At 39.4% G+C, this 19,969-nt stretch overlaps 1 long non-coding RNA gene across 1 annotated transcript; it reads right to left on the bottom strand.

Moving 5' to 3' along the window:
• Window positions 1-10,433: 10,433 nt before the first annotated feature.
• LOC306926017 lies at window positions 10,434-11,271 on the bottom strand. The gene is made up of 3 exons (XR_013790341.1): window positions 11,202-11,271; window positions 10,819-10,894; window positions 10,434-10,671 (listed from the first exon to the last, which is right to left on the bottom strand). It is a non-coding gene; the product is annotated as an uncharacterized lncRNA (long non-coding RNA).
• Between the last annotated feature and the right edge of the window lie 8,698 nt (window positions 11,272-19,969).

Here is a 19,969-nt window from a genome sequence, read left to right as displayed (position 1 = left end):
TCTTCGATCTTCGGGGTTCCCGAGGAACCCAGCATCGTTGCAGCACGCCGATGCGCCGTCGAAAGTGTCATTTGACAACAAAGTTCTTTTTAGCAGCGCAGATACTGCGATAGTTCTTCTTCGCTCGTAGTCGGAGCCGAATCTTCGCCCCGTCCCCAGGATGGGTGACATAACAGGTGACCCACAGGTGACAATATCAGCCTATACTTTCTCATTGACAGATACACTCGATCTCTGTCATTCAAACGGGAGAAAACGTTGGAGATGCACCTAACAGTTCTTATACCAAGCAGAGCTTGGAGAGGGGGGACGGGGTAGTTGATGATGTTATCTTTGTCGCGCTCCTGCGCCGATCGTAGCAGCTTCCGGGTGAGTCAAATTAGTACCATAAAGGCCAAATATAGAGTCAAGTCTATTCAGGGGAGGATATATGCCTAGTCAAGCCAAACTCATGGTGATGAAAACAAAATAATAAAATGAAATGGAAGGGGAAGGTGTCCCTATTCTAAATATCTCAATGTAAGGTCAAGGGGTGGTTCGGGGATAATAAAGGTTAAATGTTTACAATGGAGGGATATTCCAAATTCAGAGGTAAAATATGAATCAAATCTAAAATAATAAAAATATAATGAGAGGGATAATGAATCATAATGGAATGGAATTTAGATTGTCCAAAGATGGGATAATTCAGTTAAAATAATCTATATAATGGGGAAGATGGAGATCCTTTTTTTATAACAAATGGAAAATAGTTTTAATAAAAATAAAAGAAAATAGTCAATTAAGTCAAATTGTCACCTGTCTATACGTCCGGATAAGCGAGCAATCAGTCAGTGTCAGGTAGCTATCAGTCTCCTACTGTCAAATGCAGAGGGAATAGTAGTCTATGTACCGGTAGTCAAGTCTAAAAATAAATGAATAAATGTAAGGAAATAATAACAAACATGGTCTGTTTGTCAGTCAAAATAAAATAAGTAAAAATGACAAATAAATCAAATTAAAATTAAAATAATCTAATATTAATTAATTGAGGGGAGAAGGGATAATCAAATTAATCCTAATATTAGGTAGGGAGGGGAAACAGCGTTTTAGCAAAATACAGCGTTTTAGCAAAGAAAAACATGGATAAAAACATAAAACAATAATGTGTATGGTGAAACATGAGTGGAATTATAATGTGTTCCCGATGGGAAATCTATGGGCAAATTAAGGCCTAATCATAATGATAAAAGGGCAGTCACTGTTCTGGGGGTTTGGGCCTAATACTAATGATTCAGACGGTTCTCAGTGGGTCGGGGTCTAATGATACTGATTCAGACGGTTCTGAGTGGGTCGGGGTCAAGGGTCAAACCTTATAAACAAAGGGAAAGGAATCTCGAGGTCCACAACACATGTCCATTCACTCCATCGCTTTTGTGGGTCTCTAGATTCCTCTGTCCTGACTCGGGTTTGTTCCTGACCACGAAACCACCAGAGATCCGTATCTGTGAGATAAAACAGAAAGACAAAAAACAAACTGGTGAATGAAATGAAACAATAATAATTATAAACAATTCATCAACAGGGTATACATCAACAGGGTATGTTTTTAAATGAAAATGACTGTTCTACCAACCGCGCATGTACACAGCTTAATGGTGAAGGGAGGGCGTGTAGGTAGACAGGGTATGGTTTAAAAAATGAAAATAAAAATAATAATAAAATAATAATAATATTTGTACTTCTCCTGACCGTTCTCTGACGCACGTATTTACACATTTATATGGAGGGAGGGTACTTAGAGAGACAGACGTTCTCACAGCACGCATTTACACATTTATATGGAGGGAGAGTACTTAGAGATAAGTCAAGGAGAGAGAGAGAGAGAGACCCAGCGTTCTACGTACGCATTTACACAGTTGTAAAATGGAGGATACGCAGAGAGACAGAGTTCTCTAGCGCATGCATTTCACATTTATATGGAGGGAGGTTACGTAGAGACAGGTATCTCAAAAAGAAAAAGAGATAGAGACTCAGCATTCTACGTATGTATGTGCACCTTAAAGAAAAGGGCAGGGAGAATCCGTAAAAAGATATCTCAAATAGAAAACAAAGTATATAGACGAAGATTGCCCAAAATGGGGCGAAGATTCGTTTACATGTTATGCATAGGATGGGACGCCTTCTGTGCGCCAAAATGCGCAGTGAATACAGACAACTTGTGTCCCGTATATCACTCTGGGATTAGTAAATACAGACAACTGGTGTTTGTATTACTCTGGATCAGTAAATACAGACAACTGGTGTCTGTATTACTCTGGATAAAATATAATCAAGGCACCTTATCTTAAGCATTCCGGTGGCTAGTACACAACACGGACCCGCAATTACTCGTGTCGTTACTCTGTCGCCTGTGCGTAATTTGACGTAGCTAATCGTCACACGCAGGTTTGCCAAAAGAGTCAAGATAGACCGAAATTGACCATGATTGTACACATCAGGTCACAGAGAGACAAGATCTACCTGTAGGAGCCTGCAGAACTCGTTCCAGGCAGAGAAAGAGAGAGAAGAGTACAAATAAAAATAATAATAATCGGGAAATAAAATCTCTTGGGAATAAATCGTCCACTCAAAACAAAACCTGTGAAACACTATTTGTGTCACGTGTGGTGGGAAACCTCTAACTGTTCTTGTGACAGATTCAATCACACTTAGTCCATACCTTAGACTCTTGACCATGTTGTCTGTAACATGGTGTTTATACCTTGACGCGACCTTACGATACATAATGTGGCCTTCTCTGTCCTGAATAACACTATATTAACTATGCTATTTTTTTTTGAGCTGTAATGCATTTGTTTCCTTCCACACATGCGTCCATGTGAGGATATGAAAGAAATGTCCATGCAGTCAAAATCATCACTTATTAAACTTCTCTCACTCGCTGATGAACATAATACAAGAAGAAACCAGCCAGATATAACAGGGGGACCGACCCCTGTAGCTGACCATTAAAGTAAAGAATTCTGAAAACTGAACTCCACTGGTTGCTGGGGGTTCCCTAATAAAAAACTAGTAATGAGCAAAGAAATATAATCTGAGGCCTGTTGTCTTCATGAACAGTAAAAAAACAAGTAAATAAAATAAAATAAAAAAAACAAGTTTGAATGTAGATGACTGTCTCTAAAGGTACAGACTGATGCACTGACTATCTTACTAAACAAAAGAAAGAAACAAAAAAACTGCACGTAATGTGCACGCACATGTAACCATAATCTATTTTTTTTCCCAAATATTAATACTGTCAAAAATAGGGAAAGAAAATGAAAACAGCAAAACAATTCTAGTCTAAGTACTAATCTACAAATGGGAAAACAAATGAAAACAGAAATAAAAAAACTATTTGCATCTACTATACTGTCCTAGCACACAGGGAAATATAAAATGATAATGGTGATAATTTGGTGTTAATACTATAGGGCCAACAGCAACTCCTCCTATGGACCCGCCCTATAGCACCTGAATTGTCAACATAAATTAAAAAATAAAATAAATAAATAAATAAAATTAAACTTAAAACTTAAAACTTAACTGAATTAAATTTAAAATCAAAATCAAAATTTTAAATCCAAAATCCAAACCATAAAATGAAAATTCAAAATCTAAAATGTAAAATGTAAAATCTAAAATCTAAAATCCAAAATTTAAAATTTAAAATTCAAAATTCAAAATTCAAAATTCAAAATTCAAAATGTAAAATCCAAAATTAAAAATGTAAAATTCAAAATTTAAAACGTTAAACTTAAAATCCAAAACTTAAAATCCAAAATTCAAAATTCAAAACTTAAAATCAAAAATCAAAAAATAAATAAATTAAAATTACAATTAAAATTAATACTGGGATTTAACCTAAAAGATAATTAAAATATAATAAAGGAATACTTAATTAATAGTAGAGTTCGGATGTAACCTATAGTTAATGGATGGCCAACTAATTAATGAGTTAAATCAATGAAGGTTGTAATCAATGGTTGAAATCAGTAAAAATGGCATGATAACTAATGTATTAAATGAACAGTATTAAATGAACAAGGGGCCCTATCCAAAAAGGATTGTGGGAGTTGTAGTTATTAAATAATGATGAATGGTGGAAACCAGAATGTAATTGAAAAATCACACCCGTGTGAACTGAGTGGTGTGAGGTCTTATATAGCCTGATCAGCTGTGGTCTGACGTAATGTCTGATGTAATGAAATCACACCCGGGTGAACTGGGTGACCGTAGCAACCATGCTAATTTTTTCCTGCACAGACAGACTAACAAAGCCAGTTGTAGGAGAGGTCCACACCACTCAAAAATAAATGAAATGAAATAATAAAAATAAAGAATGAATTAAATCAATAAGGGGATTGGTTGAAATCAATAATAAATTGTCATACTAAGGCAATTAAATGGTCAAGGGGGTCCTATCTAAAAAATAAAATGTATGAAATGATGATAAATGGCGGAACACGGAGCCTGACAGATAAATAAATCAATAGTCGTCACGCATTTCTAATATTTATCAATAATCACACAATAACCAAATGGGGAATTTAAGTGGGAATGAGCAAAAAAAATAAAATATGAAATGTTCAGGTAGAATGGAGGCTATACGCAAGTACACGTTTGTCACACTCTTAAAATAATGAAATGGGAAATTTTAAACTGACCTATTTGTGGAATAGGAAGTTATGATGAGGTGAATTTAAAAGGAATTGTTCCACACACACATATATACACACATGCAAACACAGAAACTGAAATTTGTACTGATGCTACTACTACATGTAACACTGTAGTATAATGTAAGGCAATTATAAAGTTATGAAATGCAGTAAAAACTGTAAAAATAACAAAAATCAAAGTGTTGTTTTGCCTCCCTTACTAAAAGTCTGAATTATGAAAAATGTGGCTTTGCTCCGTGACTAAAAATCATGCAAAGTATGAGTTATCTATTCCTAATAGGCTACACTTCTAAAGTTATGAAACAAGATGGCAGGGGGCAGGGCGTTCACACACACCTCCATACAAACAGGGGTTGGGGAGAGGAGGGGTGGGGTTGTGCACACATGCACATACACATGGGGTGGTACACACACATATACACACGCATTCAAATAAAAATTGTGTTCACATATATCCACTATTAAAAGAAAAATAACTGTTCCACGGGCCTACCCACACAGGGGGGAGAGGGGGAGGGGGGATTCATGCACACACAGGCACGCGGACACAGAGAGAATGGTTCTCAACAGGCACGCACGCACACACCCATACAAACTACAGGGTGAGGAGAGGAGGGAGGGGGGTTGTGCACACATGGACATACACACTGGCACGCGCACACACATACGGATATACATACGCCCGCACGAACGCATGCACGGACACAACTGGCACGCACACATGCACACAAACAATTCAAACAGGGGAGGTGGGGAGAGGAGGGAGGGGGGATTCGTGCACACACGCGGACCCACACTGGCACGCACACACATACGCACGCACACACTCAGTCACTAAGCAGACATTCCTGCACAGACAAGGTCGCTCTCCCCCACGCATGGCAGGGAGAGAAAAGAGATAAGCACTATAATACTATAAAATATAAAAAGGTGACATTTAAACCATAATGGACAGGCGAGAAATAGCAAATGTAATCTTTAAAAAGAAATATATATATAATCTGGGAATAAAATAATCAAATTTAATAATGGCATCATTATTGTTACCTTGTTTTGGGGTGATAGAGAAATGAATGAATTAGCACTGAATGAGAAAAGCGTCTGAAGGAACGCCAGGCAAGTGATGGACCGTTATAAGGTAGAAAATTAACCCTAGTAGCTCTCGCTCCGTGTCGACTCAGAGGAGAATGCAAGAATAAATATAAAAGAATAAATATATACTTCCACACACATGGATCCTGTGCTAAAAATCATATATATAATTCATATCCAGACACTGACCATACTAAAAATGTATTTATTACATGGGACAGAAAGAACTCAGAGGTTCCGCTCGAAACATTGTCTAAAGTTGTTAAGCAACTATAACAAATACCTAGCTGTGTGAGGTGGGATGAATTGTAATGACAGCTTAATCTATGAAGGCTAAAGAAATCATAAATTACTTAACTTAGAGCAGATGAAGAAGCAGATAGGCAGAAGTCGGACCAGACGATCCAGGGCAGCGGGGTATGGAAGGAGGATCAGGGGGAGATCCGTGGAGTGCACACACACCGTGAACCGTTATGTTCACTGCTGTTAGCAGTTCACGGACCCCAAAATAAAAATCGCTGTCCGTCCGAATCCCGGTGACATACCATTCCGATGTAACGGTAAACAACGATCAAATGAAAACTCCAAAAAGCTCCAAAAAATGGCTTATGTGAGGTGTCTCCCCTCCGTGTGTGTGTCAAACAGAGATAAAGAAAGGGAGAAATCGGGAGAGGAAAGGGAAAACTATGGTCTAACATTCTTAATAATGCTAATGAGAAAGGACTGTAGCCTATAATACTATAATAGCCGAGCAAGAAACTCCGGAAATGTAAAAATACTTTTGAAAGTAAGAGTAGAAATACTCGGTAAAAATAATCTGGCGCTGGGACATGCCTTTGTCGGAGCCGCTAATCTTTAAATTAGTCTAATACTCCTTAAAGGCCGGCTATCGAAAGGGCCAATTGATGCATATAAATTTAGGATAAGGGAAGGATTGAAGACCAATCAATCATCTGGACTCTGGAGGAGTACCGTGGAGGAGAATTTGTAAGAATGTAATAGAGTACAAATACTCAAGAAGTCAGAATTAAGGACTGTAAACCTTTTAAACAAGTGAATATTAACTTTATCTTTACTGTTATAATGTTCAACTGTAACTCTATAGTAATACCTTTTAAGGATAAATACTTTAGAGGAAAACTATAATACCAAAACGAAAGAATAGGCAGAGTAGAAGTATCAGAGTATACCAGAATACCTTAGAATGAGTTTGACACCAGACACGGAAGAAAGAAGTCCACACCAGAGCTATGGGGATTTTCCATTTGATATATATTACCAATCACATCGGGAGAGAAATGGCAGGTCCGTACAGCGTTGAAACGATCTCTCACTGACACATCATCAGTGACAACATTTTATACTACATAAGTCATAACATCCTTTGGACATGGGGAAGTAATGTATTTGAGTTCAGAGGGTAACCCAAAAGTGAATTATGGCGACAGCTATTGCCGGGAGGTTCACTTGGGACAGTACAACTGACGTGGCAAATCACACTTCCGGGAATCCAGAAAGTGTGACCAAAGGGAAACGTAGTTCTTTTAAATGTAGATGTAGTTTATAACTGGTTACTGACTAGTTAGTAGGAGACAATTTGTCTGCTCTAGCACCGTACCAAGGCCGAATAACATGTTTTTCACCAGAGGGGCAGATAATGCAAGACGTCCAACAGGAGAAAACAATCTTTTATCTTACTCGCTGACTGGGGGAGAGTGAGATTTAATACTATCTGTTTTACGCTGGGGCAGAAATGATATGTAAACTCAGTGGGATACAGGGCATGAAAAATACATAGTTATTGAGAACATGGAAACTACCATCCACCAAAAATAACAGATCTACAGATCTAATAACTCAAAATTATCCATCAGTACCTACCTGGTAATTGTAGATTATAATCCTCCCCATTACCCATCAGTTGGCAATAACTGTTAATTACCAGGTATTTACTGTGTAAATTAACAGGTAAAACCTTGCAAGTTACCGTGTAAGAAAGGTGGAACTGTACTGTGAAAGGAAGCGTGGTTTGTTACAGTGAAAGTACAGGGTAATATTATGGAAACAAACCACGCTTCCTTTCACAGTACAGTTCCACCTTTCTTACACGTTAACTTGCTTGGTTTTACCTGTTAATTTACACAGTAAATACTTGGTAATTAACAGTTATTGCCAGTTCAAAATTCAAAGTTCAAAGTTCAAAGTTCAAAATACAAAGAATACGTTTACATGGGTACTACCCATGGCAATAACTGTTAATTACCAGGTATTTACTGTGTAAATTAACAGGTAAAACCTTGCAAATTACCGTGTAAGAAAGGTGGAACTGTACTGTGAAAGGAAGCGTGGTTTGTTTCCATAATATTACCCTGTACTTTCACTGTAACAAACCACGCTTCCTTTCACAGTACAATTCCACCTTTCTTACACGGTAACTTGCTTGGTTTTACCTGTTAATTTTCACAGTAAATACCTGGTAATTAACAGTTATTGCCAGTTCAAAATTCAAAGTGCAAAGTTCAAAATACACCCTGATGGGTAATGGGGAGGATTACAATCTACAATTGCCAGGTAGGTACATGGTAATATCATGGAAATAGAGCACGCTTCTTTTTACAGTACAGTTCCTCCGTCCTTACTGGTTACCTATCAGGTAATTACATGGTAGTTGTCAGGAAATGACCTAGTAACAACTGGTCATTTCCTGGTAGGCTACTACCCACGTGTTTCATGGGTAGTACCCATGTAAACACAGTGAATACAGTTACCATGTTATTACCTGGTAGTTGTCAGGAAAATACTTGGTAATGACCTAGTACCTACTGGGTAACTTGCCTGGTAGTTGTTGAAAATACTTGGTATACCTATAGTACCTACATACCTATAGTACCTGCAACCAGGGTATCGTGCCTGGTTGCAGAGTAAATACTTATAAATACTGGGTAGTTAGCTGGTGATTACATACTAAAAACGTATAAATACCTGGTAATTGTCAGGAACATACTTGGTAATTACCTGGCAACCAGTGTGTCATTTACCATGGTAAGTTCCATATAATTACCAGGAGATTATACAGTAAATAGTTATACATACTGGGTAATACTTGGTAATTACTGAGTAATTACTGAGTAATGTATCTGGAAGTTACCATGTAATTACCAGGTAATGAATGGGTAAATACTTATAACTACTACCTGGTTGTTACCAGGTAATACCAGGTACTTACCTATTATTACCAGGTAATTACCTGGTAGTTACCTGGTAATTACCGTACCGTAAAATGAAGGGTTACCGTAATTTAGACTCCCTGATGTTGACTTCCAGTCATCGGTGGTGGACAAAGTAGCCTACGTATGCTCAAGTATTCCTTTTAATATAATGACAAATTAGTGAAATTACAAAGTACTTTTTCCTTTTAATATCAATGCATCATGGATTCAAATTGTCAAAAGTGTGCAAATAGCTTATCTATCTATCTATCTATCTATCTGTTGTCACAGCCCCTGTAGTTGGCCTACTAGGGCCTGTGTGTATTCCTGTAGGCCTAGGTCTTTGCTTCCCACAGGTCCTGAGCAATTGCCAATCAGTTCATTGGGAGCACCTGGCCAGTGGTCCCAGTGTGCTCTAAAGGGCTGGGAGTTGGCCGGCCTCACTCAATTAAATTCAATTCAAAGGAGCTTTATTGGCATGAGAAAACATAAACACAAACATTTACATTGCCAAAGCAAAAGTGGAACAAAACAATCAAGATAAAACAATACAATAAACATGTAAACAGAGCTGTGTTATATTAACACTTTGAGTAATACTATCTTGAGAGACTATAAAAGATTGTGCATTTTCTGTCAGAGATAGTTAGCCTATACATCCGAGACGTTTTATACTTTTGAAAGTTAACAGCAGTATTTCAATGTTTTAAACATGTTATAAACATTTGGTGGTTTTCAAACTCTCCTTGGGTGATTGTAATCCGTGCAGGGAAGTACATGTCTCTGATGTCTTGGTACAGTGGACAGACGGTTAGGAAGTGTAGCTCAGTCTCTACCTCGTTTTGTGTGCAGTGGGTGCATAGTATGTCTTCTCTTGGGAGCCAGCTCTCTCTCTCTCCTTCCATGAGAGCAGCAGCATTTGTTTGCACCATAACACCCCACATTACATTTACCACACATCCACTCACTTACACTACTGATCTACTGATTAACACAAGCCACTTAATACTTTAGTATTGTTTGATGCACAAGTTGCTTATATTGTGTAACCAGATGGAGTCGCTACGTACTCCTAATGTCACAGTGATACTACGCCACTCCCAATTACAGGGTGGGAGACCCGGAATACATATGAAAGTAAGTGTTCAGTTGAGTGAACAATAATTGTCGGTTGCTTCATGGGAATATAACTTTATTCGGAGAAAGTACAGAGTATTGACATTTCCTTTAAAACGTATATTCACTATTCACAGAGTTACCAATAAAAGGTTATCAAGTCTTCCACTACACAGATAAAAGGATTTAAATCAATAGACACACAGTTAAGCACTGCAAAGAAACGCAATATCACTCAGAGCCAAATATGGTTGGCATTAAACACTGCAAAAGAATACTAAAAGGCTAAAAGCCAAAGAGAACACCACACTGTAAAAAGGGACAGTAGTCCTTGAGTGCAACTCTGCAATATAATCCTTAAACCAATATATCCGTCTTTGGCGGTTAACTAGTTAACACTTTGGTTAGAGCAGTAAAAGTGAGGACCATTATAAAACACCACTTGGGCGTGATCTAGTACAAAACAAATATAAAAACTATAGCAGCATAGACTTGAATTCAAAACAAAAAAGATAAAAAGAACAGCGGTTCACAGTATGAGGTCCAATCTGTAATGGAACACAAACCTTAGCCTCACGATTTACCATATAGTTAAAGTACTTTCATGGTTGTACTCAGATTCTGAGTACAACGCTACTCAAACAATCATACATGACATGCATTAAATGTACTTTGTACTGCTAATTAGCACATACCCTGTTAAGGTGATCATTGATCAGGGCATCCAGGTTGTTGGTAAAACAGTCAGTGTTTGCTCGGTCGGGACACCATCTGTGTATTATAAACATGTCATGAGGACTAATATAAACATATCATGAGGACTTGCATTTTACTTGTAACAAAGACTGCTATGCTGTCGCAGTATGGACGCAAGCCTACCTCTAAACTCTGGTGTGTAGGCTTACACACACACACACACACACACACACACACGCACAACGGACACCACGTTAGCCAGGCTCTTGTCAGTGTATTACTGGGTAGAAACACCGTCTGTGTAACAAACGTATCATGAGGACTCACACGTCATTCATCAAACACAAACTTTTATGCTGTCACAATACGGACGGAAGCCTACCTCAAGACTCTGGTGTGTACACACACACACGGACGCACACATTAGCCGGATCTTGTTCGCCGCTGCGTCTAACAACGAGACAAGCATTTGCATAAATAACTGGGAGACAATTTAACTTAAAGGCTCGTTTGTGCTGTTGCAGTATGAAGCAAGCCTACCTTGGTTTCTCTGAACGGTGTACACACACACGCTGACAGGGCTGTCTACTAAATCAGAGCTCCACAGTTTCTGACGAAGAAAAATAATAAAGCATAAATAAACTGGATGTTGTTGACATAAATCAACCTAGAGGCAGGTAACCCTATATTAGTAAAACCAAGAGCTTACCTCGATGCTACGAGCACAAACAAAACGCCACCCAACAGCCTGACTGGAACAGGAAACAACCTGGGTAAAACACCGCCTATTCTCTATGCCTGGCCAGCTACCCTATATGCTGAGCTGTGGGGGTGGTGCTATGAAACGTATTGGTTCTCAGTCCCACTGATTACAATTGTAAATAAATATTGGTTTGTGCACTTTTAAACAGCTGTGTGTCTTCCTCCCTTGTTATGGCCCAAGAGCCAGGTCATAACACTATCTATCTATCTATCTATCTATCTATCTATCTATCTATCTATCTATCTATCTATCTATCTATCTATCTATCTATCTATCTATCTGTGACAGCTACACACCCCCACCAACAGGAGGCGAAAGGCATTGAGGCAACAGTGCCTGGATTATTTTGTTGCGCATGCGTGGAAAACATTTGACCCGGAAGTACTTGTTTGCATCACGTCACGTGGCTGCGTCTAGTTTTCCATTACGGCGATGGCGTTGCTTGTTGAACAAGTCAAACATGTTGTCGTGTCTCTCGGGAATTGTTGATGTTTGTGCCTTTATTACACATTCTATATTACAGTAGGAACAGAAAGCTTGGTGGAAATGTCTCCTAAAGGAGGTGAAAAGCGTCAAATGGAGTCTGTACGGCTGAAGATAAATGAACAGCTAGCGTCGGTGGGAGAGGAGATATTGTTTGTTGTGGACAAACAGCAGCGTGGCGCTGCTGATGTTTGTAGTGTGGAGCTTAGCGTCAGAATGTTTGTGTTGGAGCGCCTCAGCGCGGTGGGAGAGTTCATGGTCAACCTCTTCCAGAGAGAGATGGAGACACTAGAAACTCTGCTGGAGACGCAAAACAAACTGCTGGACATTGATTTTGATATGGACATCGATCTACACACTGCAGGTTAGTAGACTCTGAACAACACCAGCTTAGCTACAAGTAGCATTAAGCTAGCTGAACTGAACTACATTTACCAGTAGTTATACTAGCCCTAGAATTTCTGTGATCATATACATAAATTACATATATTCCTGTATACACAGCCATTGATCGGATGCCTCCGCTCCCAGTGAGCAAGGAGACATGGGCGGCATGAATGTGCTCTGCGCTCCGTTTGTACTCAGCCAATACATAATTCCAAAGACGTGGAGTGAGATATTCCCAGCTAGCAAGTCATTGCTTCATGGTTGAATTTCATGACTGCATCTGCATAGTAAAAAAAAATACAATAATAAAAGTGCAAAGTCAACATGCAATAATTGCCTGTACACCCACTAGTTTAATACAAATCCATCTCCCTTCTACACCATCATTTAAAATGTCATGATGGTAACAAATTAGGGCAGGGCAGTTTTTGTGAGTTCCTTTAGAGGAGATAAGAACAGAGAGAAGAGTAAAATAAATGGCTCAGAACGTATCTGCATGGAAAGGCCCATGTTGGTCACTGCATCTGCACCTGTAATAGAATAATAAAAAAAATGTTTAAAAAAATTAAATGTGTAAAAAATATCACATAGTAGGTTATATGTTTAAAACAGACTTTTTCTGTTTTAAACATTAGCCTACTATGTGATATTTTTTACATGTGCAAGACAGAGGTGCCTAGATCAAGCGCAGTAGTAGATCAAGGCCCATTATTTATTCTGTATTTGAGCCACAGACCACCATTTGATGAAGATTTAGCCTTGCAGACCCATTAGAGTCCACATTTCCTTGCTGTATTGATGTGGTACCATAGGAGATAACAGGCAAACATTGAACAATGTGAAGAGGGCTGTAAATTCACAGAGGCATGCAAATCTAACTGAGCGAGATCGTATGACGTGAGGACAGCGGGGGGAAGTTTGCACATTGCCTTTTAAATCCATTCTCGGCAGCTGTAAGAAATTAATGAATATCAAACCGAAAGAGCGCATTTCATAAGGGCGTATTACATTCTAAGACAAGTGTAGGTTACATTAATGATGATAAAAACCACATTGGTGAAATAATGTCTGTCGGGCATCGGCGCCAAAAATGACGGATACATCAGGCTCTACTTGCTTTGCGAGGCGTTGTGAAGAGACTCGAGACACTTATTTTTTAAACGATGGTTATCCGGACAAAACGAATAGGAGAAGAAATTTCATATTTGAGTTGAAAAAAGCACTTTGAGTTGCACTGCTGATGCTACCTTCTCTCTCCTCCTCCTGTCTGTGTGTAAAGAGGTTTCATCTGCATATGAGGAGAGGAGATCCAGTCTGGTCCTGGAGGAACCACACCCTCCACAGATTAAAGAGGAACAACAGGAGAGGAGATCCATTCTGGTCCAGGAGGAACCACAACCTCCACAGATTAAAGAGGAACAGGAAGAGGAGACTGGTGAGTCAACTTTGACATTACTACGTAGGAAGATGTTGTGCAATACTCTATCAGGTAAAACAAATTCACATTTTATTTATTAGTGTTATTCTACAAGACTAAAGGGTCCTTCAGCAACTGTAACAATAAAAATATAGTTTGGTAACTCATGGTCCCCTAAAAGACAGTCAGACACACAGCATGTTGTTTCCGCTTGTGCCGCTACATAAGTATAGCACAACAAGTTTGAACCCGTTATCATGTTTAGCTATTAAGATATTTGGCATAAATGGTGAGTCACATAAATGGTCAGCGTCACAGGCACGGCGCACACAGTGCCTTTTAAATCCATTCTCCGCAGCTGTAAGAAATTAATTAATATCAAACCGAAAGATTGCGTTTCATAAGGGCATATTACATTATTTGATTGAAGTATGTATTAACAGTTTGCAAAATTACAGTACATTTAAAGCACAACTCAATACAAAAACTTTACTGTGAGTGGACGACTCAATAAAGCATTACACTTGTTTACAAGAGGACCCACCTTGTTCAATTCATCAAAAACATTTAGAGACTTACAAATATAACCTTCTATATAGCCAAAGAACACAACAGGAATTCATCATAAAGGAGGTAAAAAGGGAAATATACAGTGAGGGAAAAAGGGGTGGTTGGGTGGGAAAGTGTAGGTTACATTAATGATGATAAAAAAAACATCTGCCACATCGGTGAAATAATGTCCGATGGCGCCAAAAATTACGGATACATCGGTGAGACCGATGTCGCGTTCTACTCACAATTAGAGCCCGATTTTTATTTTACGTCACAGTGCCCAGACAGCTGCTATTCTATGCTGTTATTTCATAACAAACTTGAAGGGAGATGATAGCTGACAAGATTCAGAGCGGGTTAACACTAAGGCAACTGGCCCTTCACTGTTATAAATGTAGGTTTCATGTTGGGTCAAACTGAAATACTGCGTGAGCCATGCAGTTTTACACGGTTGAATAAAGAGCTTGTCCGTCATGTGCAAACACTTCTAGCTCGTTCCTCCTACCTGCAGTCCTGCTGCTGCGTGTCTTGTTTTATTGTTACAACTAAATTATTCCATCTGAAAAGTCCTTAATTCAGCAAGTGAAAAAGAAAAGAAAAAAGAAAAGAAAAACATCCACTTGACAAATGCACAGCTGGGCATGCAGAGATGACGAGTGACACGATAGAGTCTCTCACTCTATCACCTGTAGTCAATTAAACATCGTTAAGCTTCCCAACGGCCTAACGTTTAACAAACTACACTACAACAGAAAGTGTAACATTTTGAATCCCTATACAGAGCTTAAAATTAACTGAAACAACTATGGAGCAGTGAGTGACATGAGGTATTTGTTTTTTCCTTAGACAATTTGATGCAAGGCCAGAAGGCCTGTACTTCTGTGTCTGAATGGGAAAATCCTATTTCTTTATTTTTGCTTTTTAATTGTCATAATAAGAATAATAACTAGAAAAAGTGGCTTTCTGGGCACAGGTCTCCACCAGGAGGATAAAGGTGGCCTTACACTAGCCGATTTTCAATCTGAAATCTGATAGCACCACACACTACAGGATAATCGGAGCGGGGCAGAGCAAATATCAAACATTCTTGATGTTGATCGGGCGCTTTGAGCGGTCGGGCACCCCCCGAGTGTCAAAAATGCCCGATTATCGGCTAGTGTAAGGCCACCTTAAGTGTGTGATGTTTGGCAAAATGTTTAGGAGCAGTGTGTGTGTGTGTGTGTGTGTGTGTGTGTGTGTGTGTGTGTGTGTGTGTGTGTGTGTGTGTGTGTGTGTGTGTGTGTGTGTGTGTCACGGCTTGGCCTGTTGTAGCGCCACCATGAGGCTGATTTGAAAACTGTCAAGTGGCATTTCTTCCAAAGTCTAGTGGGAATATGCATGCACCGTTTCACCACAATCGGATGCTGCGTTGAGTAGTTGTGGCGATTTGTACAAAGCGGGCTACTCCTAAAAAGTTTAGAAGCCAATCGTAGCCAATGAGGGTGGATTATGAGAAATCAAACAAACCTGTCTTGATCACATGACTATGGAGAGCATGTGTACCGATTTGCGTGAATCATGAACGATGTGTTCATGATTCGCAGTATTTTGTTTGAAACTCCTGCGAACTTTGTAAGCCAATCTTAGCCAATCAGGATGGAGTCTGAGAAATCTGAAAGACCCGTTTTGTTGAATGGCTCTAGAGAGACTGTGTACCAATTTGCGTGATGTTTGGATAAAATCTGTAGGTGTACTGTCCAAAAACCTGTTTTGCACAAAGCGGCCTCCTTTTATTTTATATATATATTTATTTATTCAGGGAGAGGTACAAGGTTAGTTTTACATTATTGTTATTGGTGACATTCCCTGTGTGTGTGTGTGTGTGTGTGTGTGTGTGTGTGTGTGTGTGTGTGTGTGTGTGTGTGTGTGTGTGTGTGTGTGTGTGTGTGTGTGTGTGTGTGTGTGTGTGTGTGTGCAACCCTTCCCCTTAGGTTGGGCAGAATGACCAATAGTGGTCACGCTTGCCCAGCCTACCCTCCCGTTCCCCCTCCCACCCTCCCATGGGTCCTAGGGGGGGGCAAAACATAAGAATTAAAAAAAGTTTAAATACAGCAAAATAAGGACAAATAACTAGTAAACAGAGAATAAAACACAAACAATTACAAAATAGATATTTGTATAATATAGCATACTGCATATACCTCCTTGGGACATTGAAATTGATGCTGAGTAGTTCAATTAAATTACAACTGATCACTCGGGAGTGTTTCCAAGTTGTTGACGTGCGATCTAGCATGGAATTTCTCGATTGAGCCTCTAATTGTGAATTTTACTTTTTCAAGCTTTAAGAAAAACATCATGTCTACCAGCCAGGTGGATATACCGTGGGGGGGGAAGGGGATTTCCACATGAGCAGAATCCTCCTTCGTGCCAAAAGGGAGGTGAATGCGATTACATCTGCATGGGTGGATTGAAGGATGGCTATGCGAGGGCATGGTTGGAGATCCAGTGCCAGGACATCTGACAGAGTTTTAAAAAAGGAGACCCAAAATGTATATAGTTTAGGCCAAAAAAAACATGTGACTAAGATCTGCAGGGGCGTGGTTACATCGGTCACATCGATTGTTCACATTAGGATATATCTATGCTAGTCAGGCTTTGGAATAATGGATCCTGTGGAGGACTTTAAACTGTATAAGACTCAATCGTGCACACGAAGTGGAACCCTTTCTATTGCTTTTCCCCACCAATTATCCGAGAAGGTTGTGTTAATTTCACTCTCCCAGGCGGCTCTATTCTTAATTGTATTTGTATTACTGTTGAGGGATGTAATGCCAATGTAAATATTAGAGATGAGTGAGTTCTGATTGGGGTTAAGTTTTAGTATTTCTTCCCATGGTTGGAAAGTTGGTAACAATGGGAAGGAAGGGAATTGTGTGGATATATAGAAGCTAGAAAATATGTTATCATGATAAGGGTCTTGGAAAATGGTGATTCCTTTTAGTTTCCACAGTAAAAATTAAGTGTCTAAAACAGAAGGGGGGAATCTGTGATTATTAGTAATAGGACCTAGAGTGGAAGCAGAATTGAATTTAAAATGTCGCCGAAACTGGAACCACATTTTTAATGAGGCTAAGACAACCTGTTTTTTTGGTAAACTGAGATAAAGATATTGGGTAGGGTGAACACAGTAAGGCCGGGAGGGATGTAGAGATACAGGAGTTGGCTTCAATCGGGTGCCAGGAGGTATTGGTATCATGTAACCAGTAGAGTGTTTTTTGGATATTTGCAGCCCAGTAATAATGTATACAATTTGGGAGAGCGGGGCCTCCTTCTGCCTTACTTTCCTGTAGTGCATTTCTCCTGATTCTGGGATGCTTCCCTGCCCAAATGAATGTTGTGATCACTTTGTTTAGCGATTGGAAAAAAGATTTGGGTAGATATAACGGAATAGTTTGAAATAAGTATAAGAATTTAGGCAGGATGGACATTTTAACAACGTTAATTCGACCCGTTAGTGTTACAGGAAGGTTCTTCCATCTCTGAAAATCAGAATTAGTTTGAGACACTAACGGTGTAAAATTAGCAGATAGTAGAGCCGACTGAGAGCGAGTAACATGGACCCCTAGGTATTTAAAAGGTAAGTTAAGTTGTTGAAGTTGAGAATTAGTTATGTTAAGGGGGAAGCATTCGCTTTTTTGGAGATTGAGTTTGTAGCCTGAGAAAGAGCTAAAGTCGTGTAAGATGGAGATGGTGTTGGGAATCGCAACGGCAGGGTTTGTGATATACAGTAATAAATCATCTGCGTATAAGGATACCCGGTGTTCTATTCCGCCCCTAAAAATTCTTTGTAATAGTGTTGAAGAACGTAAAGTTATCGATAGGGGTTCTATTGCTAAAGCAAATAGGAGGGGACTTAAAGGGCATCCTTGGCGTGAGCCATGTGATAGCTTGAAGTAGTCCGATCGGGTGTCGTTTGTGCACACACTGGCAAGGGGGTTAGTATATAAAAGACGGATCCATGAAATGAAACGATCACCAAAGCCGAATTTCCTAAGGACTGAAAACATATATTCCCATTCTATTCTGTCAAAAGCTTTTTCTGCGTCTAACGAGATAACGAGTTTGGGAGTAAATTATGTTAATAAGTGTGCGTATGTTGAAAAATGATTGTCGACCCTTGATAAAAACCTGTCTGTTCCTTAGAAATGATGTCGGGGACAATACTCCACAGACGGCCTGTCAGAACATTTGCCAACACTTTAGCGTCCACATTTAGAAGAGATAACGGCCACACTGGGTGGTATTTGAGTAATACAGAAATTGAAGCTTGAGTTAAGGTAGATGGTAGTGTACCACGTTCCATTGATTCCTTATACACATCCAAAAGGACCGGGGCAATGTTATCAGAAAAGTTCTTAAAGAATTCAGTCGAGTAGCCATCCAGGCCTGGGGCCTTCTTACTTTGCATTGCGTTTATATCATTAATCCCCTCTTGTAATTTCAGTGGGGAATCCAGTTCACCCGCAGTAGCAAGGTTAACAGTAGGTGAGTTCAGGTTATTAAGAAACCTGTCCATAGCAATGGTATTTGAGGGAAACTCTGATTTATAAAGTGTGGAATAAAATGATTTAAATGTTGCATTAATGTCAGCAGGGTCACAAAGCAGGTTGTCCGAGGTGTCTCTGATCTGAGGGATCAGGCGCGAGGCAGCCTGGTGTTTGAGTTGGTGGGCAAGTAGGCGACCTGCTTTCTCACCATGTTCATATTGATTCCCACGGGATTGTAGAAGCATATATTCTTCTTGTTTAGTTGTAAGTAAATCAAATTCAGCTTGTAGGTTCAAGCGGTCCTTATACAGTTCCGGGGTGGCATGCAAGGCGTGTTGATGATCTAGATTAAGGATAGATTTAGTGAGTCTGTTAATTTTGGTCTTGTATTTTTTCGTGAGATTAGCAGAGTAAGAAATAATTTGGCCTCTGAGAAAAGCTTTTAATGATTCCCATACCAGGGAGTGTGATATTGACTCGGTTCTATTAGTAGTGAGAAATAAATCAATGGAAGAGGAGATATGATCGCAAAAGGATTCATCTGAGAGAAGAAGGGAGTTAAATCTCCAAAGAGGCCGTATTTTAGAGAATTTGTAAACGTATATCCAGAGATAATGGAGCGTGGTCGCTTATAACGATTGCATGGTATTGTGTTGAGAGTATGTTAGGGAGTAGTTTGCCGTCAACGAATTATTCTTTTATATTTGGGTTGTGGAACCTCCATGCGTTGGTGCAGCCATTCTGTAGCATAAAATATGAAAATGACCTTGACATAGCAGAAGGCGCTGTAGTCTTGGGGTTAGAACGGTCCAGCTGCGGGTCTATCGCACAGTTCAAATCGACCACCAAGAATTAGGAGGTGTGTATTCAAGGAGGGAAGGCTACCTAATAATTTGTTTGCAAAGGATGCATTATCAAAGTTCGGAGCATATACATTTACAAGCAGTACTGGAGTCTGGAATAATGAACCTGCAATAATTAGATACCTCCCATTAGGGTCTGAGATAGTATTGGTGGGG

Source organism: Electrona antarctica (assembly GCF_951216825.1).
Source record: "Electrona antarctica genome assembly, chromosome: 7".
Classification (NCBI taxonomy): Eukaryota; Metazoa; Chordata; class Actinopteri; order Myctophiformes; family Myctophidae; genus Electrona; species Electrona antarctica.
The sequence above is the reverse complement of the archived record's forward strand: the minus strand, read 5'-3'. Positions and strand labels throughout refer to the sequence as shown.